The 12,500-nt window shown below is 43.7% G+C and overlaps 1 protein-coding gene across 1 annotated transcript in view; it reads left to right on the plus strand.

Moving 5' to 3' along the window:
- Positions 1-12,500, plus strand: part of LOC123511222 (A disintegrin and metalloproteinase with thrombospondin motifs 3-like) — a 155,457-nt gene that overhangs the window by 78,826 nt on the left and 64,131 nt on the right. The gene's annotated exons all lie outside the window — the stretch shown is intronic.

Raw genomic sequence — 12,500 nt, forward strand, 5'->3', positions numbered from 1 at the left:
GTCACTTCAATGTTATTTTTCCCTTGACACTCCAACATTTTCTCGTCCACGCGGAGTCCACTTGTCCTTCTATCTGTACCCCTCTTTGTTTCTCCTGTCCACTACGCACCTCCCTTTTTTTTTTTTCGTACCCACAAGAACTTCCTACCCACCTCACTATTTCACCTACTGCCACCGCTCACTAAACACATCATTAGTACTTGCTCACTCTGCAGATATCGCCCTATTTGATCGCTGCGTCTCCCATACCTTCCTTTCGTCCTTCTCTGTAGCCTTCTTCGTATTCCTTTCACAACCTAATGACTTTGACCTCTCCCCTATGAAAGAACCAGAGATGCGAGACGTACAAGGAATAGAGAAGAGCAGGAGAGACAAGGGTGGAGAAAGAGGAAGAGGAAGGGCAATGCTGGTATGGGATGGGAGCATAAGGGGAATAGAAAAGAGCAGGAGAGGCAAAGGAAGAAGAGGAGGAGGAATTCTGGTGTGCTGGGGCATAAGAGGATGGAGAAGTTGAGGTAGGGCGGGGTGGACAAGGGCGGGGTTGTAGCAGGTAAGATAAGGAGCTCAGTAAAGTAGTGTTGTGTAGGGTGGAGTGGCATGGAGTGATGCCTGTGTGAAGGGCTGGGTGAATTCAGGAGTGGGAGATGTGTGAATTTGAATGAGAGAGGGTGTGAAGTACTAACGAGGAGGATCAGAGGCGGTTAACGGAGACTAGCAAAGATTTTAGGAAATATTTAATGTGGACGTACGTTCTGTTGTAGAGAAGAGGAAAGGTATGGAGTTTTGGTGACTTTAACCCCTTCAGTGCCATGACGTATTTCCATGTTCATTATAATTACTATCTGGCGATTTTACACAGCCTCGGAAACTTTGTGGGGATTGAAATAGTGAAGATTCTGTCCATTAATCTTCTGACGCCAATGGATCCTTAGTAACGTCAATAAAATGGCCTAATCGTACACAAATATGAAGGTAAAATGTGTCCCAGCACTGAAGGGTTAAATGAAAAGAGAAACATGAAAAACTACTAAACATGAAAAGAAACCTAGGATTCACACATTAGCTAATAGATAGAATTCTGTATATGCGTCAGAAAATTGGAATGTATAACGTAACTAATGAAACTAATACATATTTAAGGCATTATCTGCTACAAAAATTGACATCACGTATTACACACACACAGCAGGGAACTAAAATCATTCACACAGCAACTAATGGTTCTGAGAGAAAGACCAGCCCATAACTAAATTGGATAACGTGATTGGAACCTTTTATTTTATCCCACTCACTAATTAGAATCCACGACCAATCAGCCTTTATACATTTATATTTTTGTGTACCAAGCGCTGTCTCCTTCCGAAAAAAACACCCAGAAAATACGAGTAACAGACCCATCAGTGTCACTCGTCAGTGCAAGAGAGATAGATAGATAGATAGATAGATAGATAGATAGATAGATAGATAGATAGATAGAGAGAGAGAGAGAGAGAGAGAGAGAGAGAGAGAGAGAGAGAGAGAGAGAGAGAGAGAGAGAGAGAGAGAGAGTGTAAAGTAAAAGAAGGGAGAAGGAAAGAGTCTAAAAGTAGCAGGAGGAGGAAAACTTTACCCTGTCAACTTTACCAATAGCACAGATGGAGGTGAGGCAAGGAAAAGCGGCTCACCCTTCATGACACGTGCTTGACAGGGAGGAAGGGAACGAGGTGATGGTGAAGGGAGAGACATGCAGGGGTGACGCTCCTACCCTGCCCATCAGATTAACGTGAGGGGCACAGGTAATAAATGGGAGGAGGGGGAGGAGGAGCAGCAATCCCATCAAATTAACCACTGATGTGCACGCAGAGAGAGAGAGAGAGAGAGAGAGAGAGAGAGAGAGAGAGAGAGAGAGAGAGAGAGAGAGAGAGAGAGAGAGAGAGAGAGATTGACATTGATATTATCATTACGTGCAGATGTTCTTCAGGTCCTCTGGCAGCTGACTACGCGGCTGTACTCGTCTGAATATCGCATTTCAGTTTGTGTTGCGTTACGTAGTGTGAGTGTCAGGTCATGTGGATGTCGAGTAACTTGATTGGTTATCGTGAAGTAAGCGTTTTTCACCATCTGGACATTAATACGATGATTTAAACGCAAGGAGTAGTAAGATAGATAATCGAACTGAAGTATTTTGAGTTTTGTAGATACAGAAATCGTGCATACGTAGCGTTGACTGGTGGTAATGGTGCCTAATTACTTCTACATGAAAAGAAAAATGTTAACGTGAAATGGCTCACTCCCCTCCCCCTTCCTCCATCATCACCAGGAAAATAAATGCAGTGACGAGACAAGAGTAAATCAATCTTCAGTGGTCAGTAGTTAGATGATTAAACAATATCGTATTCTGTTCTGAGTAGTACACGATTGATTTGTACTGAGAGAGAGAGAGAGAGAGAGAGAGAGAGAGAGAGAGAGAGAGAGAGAGAGAGAGAGAGAGAGAGAGAGAGAGTATATAATCATTGTATCGTATTATATTTCACCTCATTTCCGTTACTTTAATTAATGTGTCGCAGGTACGTAATACCCAGTGTCGAAAAATTGCTTTCCGATCTTTCACCGTTCTCTCTCTCTCTCTCTCTCTCTCTCTCTCTCTCTCTCTCTCTCTCTTCAATTATTCAGTATCTTTCATCACTCCCTTTTTATCAGCATTTCTCATTTTTTATACCCCTCTCACTTTTTCTAACCAATATTCGACATTTTTTCACGCTACTAATTCCGCAATACAATTAACACATAAAACGAGAAAGGGAAAATAAAGAGAGAGAGAGGGGGAGAAAGGGAGAGGAGAGAGAGGGAGAAGGTGTGGGTGAGAGAGAGAGAGAGAGAGAGAGGGAGTTCACCTGTCAAATTTAAGTGAACATACCACAACACCAACAAGTGGAGACTTTAAAACACCTGCGGCATGCAACACTCTATGATCGAAGGGACCCGGGAAGGCAGGTAGGCTCGCAGGCAGCAGGTGTGGGTTGAAGTGTGTGTCAGGGGACGAGGCTGGGAAGGAAGGAAGTAAAGGCTGTTGTTGTTGTCCGTTGCCCACATCACCGCCGACACCACCACCACCACTACTACCACCGCTGCCGTCGTTGCTGTTGCGCTGTTGTTGCTGCCGTGTGTGACTGTTTCAATATAAACTTTTTCGCTGTCCACGTATAGAAACGGCGTACGCACGGAAAGGGCTTTAGGGAGGAAGGAAAAGTGGAATAGGAGTAAAAAAGAATAAATCAAAGCTCGCTCACCGGTCGGATCCGAATGGCAGGAATAAATAAATAAATATTACTCGAAAAGAAAAAGAAAAAAGATAAAAAAAGGAGAGAAATATATTTACCCAACTTTTGTAAAACTTTAATTGTGACTTTCATCTTTTGTTTCTTTTGAGAGAGAGAGAGAGAGAGAGAGAGAGAGAGAGAGAGAGAGAGAGAGAGAGAGAGAGAGAGAGAGAGAGAGAGAGAGAGAGAGAAATTATATATTTAATTTTTATAGACTTCAACGTACTACAGTACAAGTAACAAGCACACACACACACACACACACACACACACACACACACACACACACACACACACACACACACACACACACACACACACACACACACACACACACACACACACACACACACACACACACATAAAAATAAAAGAAAGGGGACAGAAACTGAAGCTTAGATCAGTCAGAGAGAGAGAGAGAGAGAGAGAGAGAGAGAGAGCCGGCCACTGATGAAAAAGTAAATCTGGCCGGCCTGGTAAAATAGCTCGTTCTGCACATAACGAGTTGTGTCGCGGAATTCTGAATAAAAAAATAGTGTACGTAGTTTAGGTAATGGGCGTATCTTATATCTTAATCCGGGAGGCCATTATTATTACTTCAACTCGGCATTCCTCCACTGAGCGTCCTTTTATTTTGGCTTGTTATGTCCTTTCTCTCTCTCTCTCTCTCTCTCTCTCTCTCTCTCTCTCTCTCTCTCTCTCTCTCTCTCTCTCTCTCTTATAGTTGATGGTTTTTTTGTTATGTAAAGTCGTGAAATATATGTAGTAGTAATAATAGTGATGGAAGTTATAGTAGTAGTAGTAGTTGTAGTAGTAGTAGTAGTAGTAGTAGTAGTAGTAGTAGTAGTAGTAGTAGTAGTAGTAGTAGTAATAGTAGTGGTAATAGTAGTAGTGATTGTAGTGATATTATTATTATAGTTACTACTACTACTACTACTACTACTACTACTACTACTACTACTACTACTACTACTACTACTACTACTACTCCTCTCTCTCTCTCTCTCTCTCTCTCTCTCTCTCTCTCTCTTTTTTTCTTATAGTTGATGCTTATTTGTTATGCAAAGTCGTGAAATATATGTAGTAGTAGTAATAGTGATGGTAGTTATAGTAGTAGTAGTAGTAGTAGTAATAGTAGTGTTAATAGTAGTAGTGGTAGTAGTAATAATAGTATCATTATTATAGTTACTACTACTACTACCATTACTACTACTACTACTACTACTACTACTACTACTACTACTACTACTACTACTACCACCACCACCACCACTACCACTACCACTACCACTACTACTACTACCACTACTACCACTACTACCACTACTACTAAGACAGCAAATACTAATGCTAATATAACTAATGGCACCTACATTGTTCCATTCATCATATCACTCCAAGTCGCCTCCAGAGAAGCTTAGGCAAAGCAATTAAAAAGTATGACCTTCAACACTATTTCATTGCAACACTCCAATTGTATACACTTCCTCCTCAGTCACGCCATTAATGAATTAGCGAGCATTTCTTTCATCACTTTTCTCACAAACTTCACAACCTTGACATACACACCCACTCTCCTTCTCCCTCTCTCCCTCTTACTCTCACCAAGTGCACCAACGAAAGAAATCATACATTACGACTTGAAGTTTCTCACGCTTTTAAATTTCGTGAGTGACGGCAGAGTGACACGTTGCAATCTTCTTATCTTACTGCCGCTGCCTTCCTTGTGACGGCGCTAGGTGTGGTTGTGACGGGAGTGCGTATGGATGTGCTGGGTGTAAGTGTAGATGCGACGCGTGTGGTTGAAGTTGTGTAGTGGCTCGGTATTGTGACAGTGTAGTCGGGAGGATGTGTGGGTGTGGCAGGTTGGCTGGTTGTAGGTGTGGATGTGATGGTGTTGTATGGTGTGACGGGATGGTGAGATGTTGTTCAATAGGTAATAAGTTGTGTTAGTGGTTAATGAATTGCTTACCCGGAAAAAGTTTTGTTGCGCAATATCTGTAATGAGAGAGAGAGAGAGAGAGAGAGAGAGAGAGAGAGAGAGAGAGAGAGGCTTAATTTTGATATTTGATACTCTGTTCTAGCTCTAATAACAGGAACACCAGCTATGATAATATTAGTAATAATAATAATCATAATAATAATAATAATAATAATAATAATAATAATAATAATAATAATAATAATAATAATAATAATAATAATGATAATAATAATAACAATAACAATAATGAGAGTACGAACAACACATTAATAATACTCCTACCAATATGACATACAACATCCAGTATTTATGTACGTTATTATTTCATGCGCACACACACACACACACACACACACACACACACATTCTCTCTCTCTCTCTCTCTCTCTCTCTCTCTCTCTCTCTCTCTCTCTCTCTCTCTCTCTCTCTCTCTCTCTCTCTCTCTCCTTCGTTATGTATACATCTAAAATGACCCCACAAAAATACGATAAAACGATATAAAAAAAAAAAAAGACTGGAAATATTCAATACGTATCGCGAGATAGGAAATAAGCCGAAAGTTACACACGTTCGTAGTTTTGCCAACTCGTCACGAAAAAAATAGAGCGATACAAAAAACGCTAACTATCATTATTATTATTTTTTCTACCCAGCACAATTTACGTGTAGGGACAGAGTTACAGCCCAGCCTAGAGCAGCCCAGCCCACCCCAGCCCAAACCAAACCAGATCAGACTACTTCCGAAAATGCGCTGAAATAATATTCCTTCATTTCTGTATTGTATGAAGTTTCCTCCACTGAGCGAGCGATGCCATTCACACACTTCCGTCCAAATCTGTAGCATTACTTGACTTTACGGTGCCAACTTGGACTCAGAGCGGGAGATTACTGGGTGAGGGGAAAGATGAGAGGGCCGTGAGGGGATGTGAGAGGAAGTGAGGGGAGCTGGGAGGATAGTGATTGGAGATATGAGGTTGTAAGGGGAGATGGAGGCTGTGGGGGAGAAGATGGGAAGCTGTGAGGGAGATGGGAAGATTGCAAAGGAAGATAAGAGTGTATGAGAGGAGATAGGAGGTTGTGAGGGTTGACTGAAGGCTGTGAGGGGAAGATAGGAGGTTGTGAGGGGAAAGGAGACGCTGTGAGGGAAATGGGAAGACTGCAAAGGAAAATAAGGAGTGTATTGAAGGAAATTCGAGGCTGTGAGGAGAAGATTCAAGGCTGTGAGAGAGAGAGAGAGAGAGAGAGAGAGAGAGAGAGAGAGAGAGAGAGAGAGATGGGTAAATTAAGATATTGTTACTTTAGCTTACCGTTGCCTCGTAAAAAGGAAGAGAAGAAGAGGGAAGGGGGGGAAAGAAGAGAAAGGAAGGGATGGGAAGGGGATTAGAGGAGAGGAGAGGGGAGGAGAAAGAATGCAGTTAGCCATGTATGTACGAATGTAAGACTATAAATGGGGCGCGTCACGAAAAGAGCAGTGTTACAGGGGGGGGGAATGTACTGTACACTTGTCAAGGGTAAAAGGGCATATGTTACCAAGGGGGAGTGAGTAAGTAGGTATGCAACGAGGAAAGAGGAGCACAGGATGTCGAAATGCTCATGAGAAGAAGAAGAAGAAGAAGGGGAAAAAAAAGTAAAGATATTCGTTATTTGATAAGTTTTGCGTCATAATATCCTCTCCTTCTCCTCCTTCTTCTTCCTCTTCCTCTTCCTCTTCCTCTTCCTCTTCCTTTCTCGACTTCTTTCGTCATGAAGTTCCTGTCCCTTTTATCCTCCTCTCTCTCTCTCTCTCTCTCTCTCTCTCCCTTTTTAGTAGTTTCTTTCATCATTTCTGTTTCGCACTCTCTTTCCTCTCTCCCTCTTTCTTTTTTCTTTCCTGTGATCATCTGGCTGCAATACTTCCTCAATTTCCTGCCTTCAGTTACATGAGAGAGAGAGAGAGAGAGAGAGAGAGAGAGAGAGAGAGAGAGAGAGAGAGAGAGAGATTTGGAGTTTAAAGATGCAGCGTCTAGATTATATTGCACACCCGTTCTGAGAGAGAGAGAGAGAGAGAGAGAGAGAGAGAGAGAGAGAGAGAGAGAGAGAGAGAGAGAGAGATAGGTGTAAAAGAGTAAAAAAAAGAGAGGAGCAAAAGGAAGCACACTTACCCTGGCTGTCATGAACTAAGCCTCTTGTCCGCAATCCTGGCTTTTGCTCTCCCCCAGCTGTGAAAATAGTGAGTGTTGGCGGCCTGAGGTGTGGGAAGGAGAGCGTGTGTGTGTGTGTGTGTGTGTGTGTGTGTGTGTGTGTGTGTGTGTGAGAGAGAGAGAGAGAGAGAGAGAGAGAGAGAGAGAGAGAGAGAGAGACCGGATTATATACACATACACACTCACACACACACACACACACACACACACACACACACACACACACACACACACACACACACACACACACACACACACACACACACATGTACACTCACAGACTTACCATTTTTACTGTGCATTTATACCAGTTGATCTCTCTCTCTCTCTCTCTCTCTCTCTCTCTCTCTCTCTTAGTGGTTATCTTTACAGCTTCCCTCCTGAGCCAGTCACTAATATCACACTCGTTATTGGTATATCTTCTTCTGTGTCTCGGTGAAGAGCTACAATATCTCGAGCAGTGTTGTTCAGTACTTTTTTCTCTTATTAGGACTATCTTCAAAGACTGCAGAGATGATTACTTGGCCTTTTGCTGTACTGATGATGCAGGATTCTTGTTCAAACTAGAAATACAATCACGAAGCTTTTTGAAAACCACTAATAACTTCCACTACATCTTGATCAAAGCAGTCGCGGGAAGACACTGAAACATTTGATATTGCCGCCTTTAATCTAAAGCGCAGGAGATGTAAGATAGTAAGGGGCAAGATCCTTTGCATATATATACATACCTTCATTTTTACAAATAGTGAGCAAAGTAATAACATTCTGCGGGCACAGGTGGCTGAGGAAGCTGGTGGAGGTCTCACGCTCCTGGTTACCTGTTAATAAAGCGTTTGATGTAATGTAAATAAACAGGGGAAACCTCTCTCGTCGATGTGTTATTACTTTCCCGTCCTCGGATCGCCGGCGCGGCTTCATTCCTGTACAGTAAGTGCGGTTAAAGCTGCCAGCCTGCGTGCTCTTACGGCTCGTTGCGTAAGGAAAAGTATCCGTCGGGTCGCCTTGCTCTGAATGGTCCCCAGCTTGGCAATACCCTTAACGAGGCACAGGGCGGCGCGGCTCGGCCAGTAGTGAGTGCAGGGTCTCCTGCCCCGTCCCGCTCACCTCGCTCACACAGAACACACGCCGGAACTTCGAATTGCGTTTCTCATTTGTCGGAACTGCACTGAATTTTCTGAAAACCTGCAGGAAGTTCAAAGTGTAGATCGGATCAGAGAGTTTAGTTTTGTGTTATTACAGGGCATTGCGGGGAAGGCGGGCCAGGGAATTACATTTACCAGTGACGAGATACCGTGTTATATTTTTATACTGCTCTCGATCCTGGACGAAAGGCAACTGCTGTGGATCAGACCAGAGAGCTCAAACATGTGTTATTACAGGATACAGCAGACAAGGCATGTCAGGGCATTACATTTAGCGTTCACTTGATACTGGGTTATGTTTTATACCGGGAATAATGCTGGACGAAAGGCGATCCCTGTTGACCGGAGCAACGAATGTACGTAAGTTTGCTGTTGTAGAACAGTGCAGGAAGGGCGAGGCGTCACATTTACTGGTGTCTCACTGCCGACCAAATACCGAAGACAAAGCCATGTTTCCTTTGATGCTTCAAGCCATCCTGCCGAGGCACCCAAAGCCAGCGTGGCGTGGCATCTGGCTTAACTCCATCTGAGAATGTGTCTTTATCGTGAGCAGACTGAAGATGAAGATAACGTTGAAGATGATGAACACAGTAGTGAACTCTGTTGCTGTGGGAGAATGACGAAGTCGTATGGGAGTCTGGAGAGACGAGATCAAGTTGGTGAGAGAGAGAGAGAGAGAGAGAGAGAGAGAGAGAGAGAGAGTTGGTTCAGCTGATGGAAGGAAATGATGCTGTGCTTCTGTCGTTTACTCGGCTGATGAATGATGCAATCCAAACACAACGTAAGCGAGATGCTTCCTTTACCTTTGACACGTGTGTGTATGTGTGTGTGTGTGTGTGTGTGTGTGTGTGTGTGTGTGTGTGTGTGTGTGTGTGTGGTAGAGGATGAAGGGTTGGATAGGTGGGTGGATACGCTTATGTGTATTTTGTTTTACATTATGAACGCAGGAAAAAAAAATGGCAGTATAAAATAAAACGGGAAAAAATGATAGTTCATGAAAAACCAAACTTAGCCAAACCATTACCAAAACATGCCATTATTTTTTGTTGTACCATTTTTCCGAGTCCAAAAATTTATGGTGCATTTCCCACCAGAATTTCTTTTTGCTGGTTTTATCCTGTAGCATATTCTTTTTTACCCCAGTCAGCTATCATTATTACAGCACCGCGCATCATTTTACACACCACACTCTTTAACATACAACACGCGAAAGTGATGAAGTGATGTACTCAGCCTTGCATTCTCAAACACTTCTGCGCTTCACCTCCACGCTGTATTTGAACTTACACGAGATTTTTAAGCTGTTTTTATCATTCTAGAGGCAGAGTGACAAGGTTTCTACATTATCAACTGGAGAAACACTCTTGATAATCCAACTGATCATCTCTGTAACCTTTGAAAATAATTACGGTGAGAGAGTAAAGCGTTTTTGAATACAGACCTCAAACCCAAACTCAACCCCAAACCCGAACCCGAACCCGAACCCGATCACTGTACACTGAAACCAGATCGTAGTAGTAAGATAGCGAGCCTGACAGACACAACCAATCATTACCAAGCCTGATAAGTGGACGCTGTTTGAGATAAGGACCCACACTTTAAGATTTGCGCTTCCAAGGTCTTGTTAGCCACCCGAGCGGAACTGAGCTTCATTGAACAGCCAACCAGGTATTTCCGAGGGATCTTTCACAGCAGGCAGGGGTGAGGCAAGCAGGGGTCGAGCTGCGAGGCGCTGGGTGGGCAGAAGTTCAGGGATAAAAATAGTGATCGAAGCATAATTGGTACAGGGTTTGTCACTCGTCCTTGCTCTCTCCCTAAATGGCTTGATATAAATTCTGTCAGAGGGAGGACTTTCATCAGCTCTCATCAAGGGCTTGAATAAGAGAGAGAGAGAGAGAGAGAGAGAGAGAGAGAGAGAGAGAGAGAGAGAGAGAAGCGATCGGGGTCCAGTCATTATATTCCGACAAGCTACCACTCTCACTTTTTTCATCCTCTCTCTCTCTCTCTCTCTCTCTCTCTCTCTCTCTCTCTCTCTCTCTCAATATTCTCCTTTGACAGCTAAAGAGAAATGACTGTTAATAATTGAACCAGTAACACAAGATACTTCTCTCTCTCTCTCCTCCTCCTCCTCTCTCTCTCTCTCTCTCTCTCTCTCTCTCTCTCTCTCTCTCTCTCTCTCTCTCTCTCTCTCTGCCCTGAGCGGTACATTGAGACATTTTTAAAGGCACTACAAAGGCTCTTCCCTTTCAGTTCAGTGTTTGTATTGTTCCTCCATTCCTCCTCACTCCCTCCTCCTCCTCCTCCTCCTCCTCCTCCTCCTCCTCCTCCTCCTCCTCCTCCTTTCACTGTTATTCCTCCTCTCTTTCTCTTATCCACATCCGGCTGCTTGGGAGAGAGAGAGAGAGAGAGAGAGAGAGAGAGAGAGAGAGAGAGATCAATGTCATTTATGATATGTGAATTCTCTCTCTCTCTCTCTCTCTCTCTCTCTCTCTCTCTCTCTCTCTCTCTCTCTCTCTCTCTCTCTCTCTCTCTCTCTCTCTCTCTCTCTCTCTCCTCCATCAGTCTTCCTTAATCCCCTTCTCCATCATTCGTATCGTCTTCAAACCCTCCTTCCCTCCATCCATCCATCCTTCCGTCCCTCCCTCCACCCCTTCATCCTTTCCTATCTCTTCTTCACTCCCTTCCTTCCTTTCTCCCTTCCTTACTTCTTACCTTCACCTCTATCAGTCTTCATCCGTCTTCATCTCTTCTTTCTTTCCATCTTAAGCGAAAGTGTATCTGTTTCCTTCTCTTCCTCTTCCCCTTCCTCCTCTTATTCAGTAACACATCCGCCAGGCCAGTCAGTCAGTCTTTCAGTCTTTCAGTCAGCAAGTCCATCAGATTTCTGCTACATACACCATTCCATCCATTTTCATTTTATCTTATTTGAAAGTGTATTTGTTTCCTTCATATATTTCCTCCTCGTCTTCCATCACATACCAGTCATCAGTCAGTCAGTCAGTCAGTCAGTCAGTCAGTCAGTTTGCCAGTCAGTCAGTACGATAATGAGTTTTTCTATACCCACTACTACACCCACAACCACTGCTACACCCACCACCATGACACTCGCTCCACACCCGCCCACTCACCTCGCTTCCATATCCACTCTCCATAACTCGTGATCCTCCTCCACTTACCTGCTTCCACCTTTTAGCTTCGTCTATCTCTTCTTTCTTTTTATCTTTTTTTTTAAGTCCCTTACCGATTCAATTTTACAGTCTATCCATCGACATACATACATACATGCGTACATATATACATGCATGCATACATACATACATGCATACGTGTCAGTTGGTTGTGTTGACTTCTACATACATACACACAGCTATCTATGTAGTATATTCGTTCCTCCCTTTCCATCTTCGTATATCCCTGTTTTTATTCGCCAGTATACCTTGTCTGCTCTCTCTCTCTCTCTCTCTCTCTCTCTCTCTCTCTCTCTCTCTCTCTCTCTCTCTCTCTCTCTCTCTCTCTCTCTCTCTCTTTCTCTCAGGACGTAATCCTCATACTCTCATCCACTCATCCTTACACCACCAGCCTTCCTCTCACTCCATCTCCTCCCCTCTCTTCCTCCACCATTTCCCATATCCTCGCCCCATTTCCTCTCCTCTTTCCGCTCACCTTGCCAGCCACACCATCTCCTGTATACCAACACACACACACACACACACACACACGGTAGCTCAGAGGTTAGAGCGCTGGCTTCACAAGCCAGAGGACCGGGGTTCGATTCCCCGGCCGGGTGGAGATATTTGGGTGTGTCTCCTTTCACGTGTAGCCCCTGTTCACCTAGCAGTGAGTAGGTACGGGATGTAAATCGAGGAATTGTGACCTTGTTGTCCCGGTGTGT

Source organism: Portunus trituberculatus, chromosome 31, assembly GCF_017591435.1.
Source record: "Portunus trituberculatus isolate SZX2019 chromosome 31, ASM1759143v1, whole genome shotgun sequence".
Lineage (NCBI taxonomy): Eukaryota > Metazoa > Arthropoda > Malacostraca > Decapoda > Portunidae > Portunus > Portunus trituberculatus.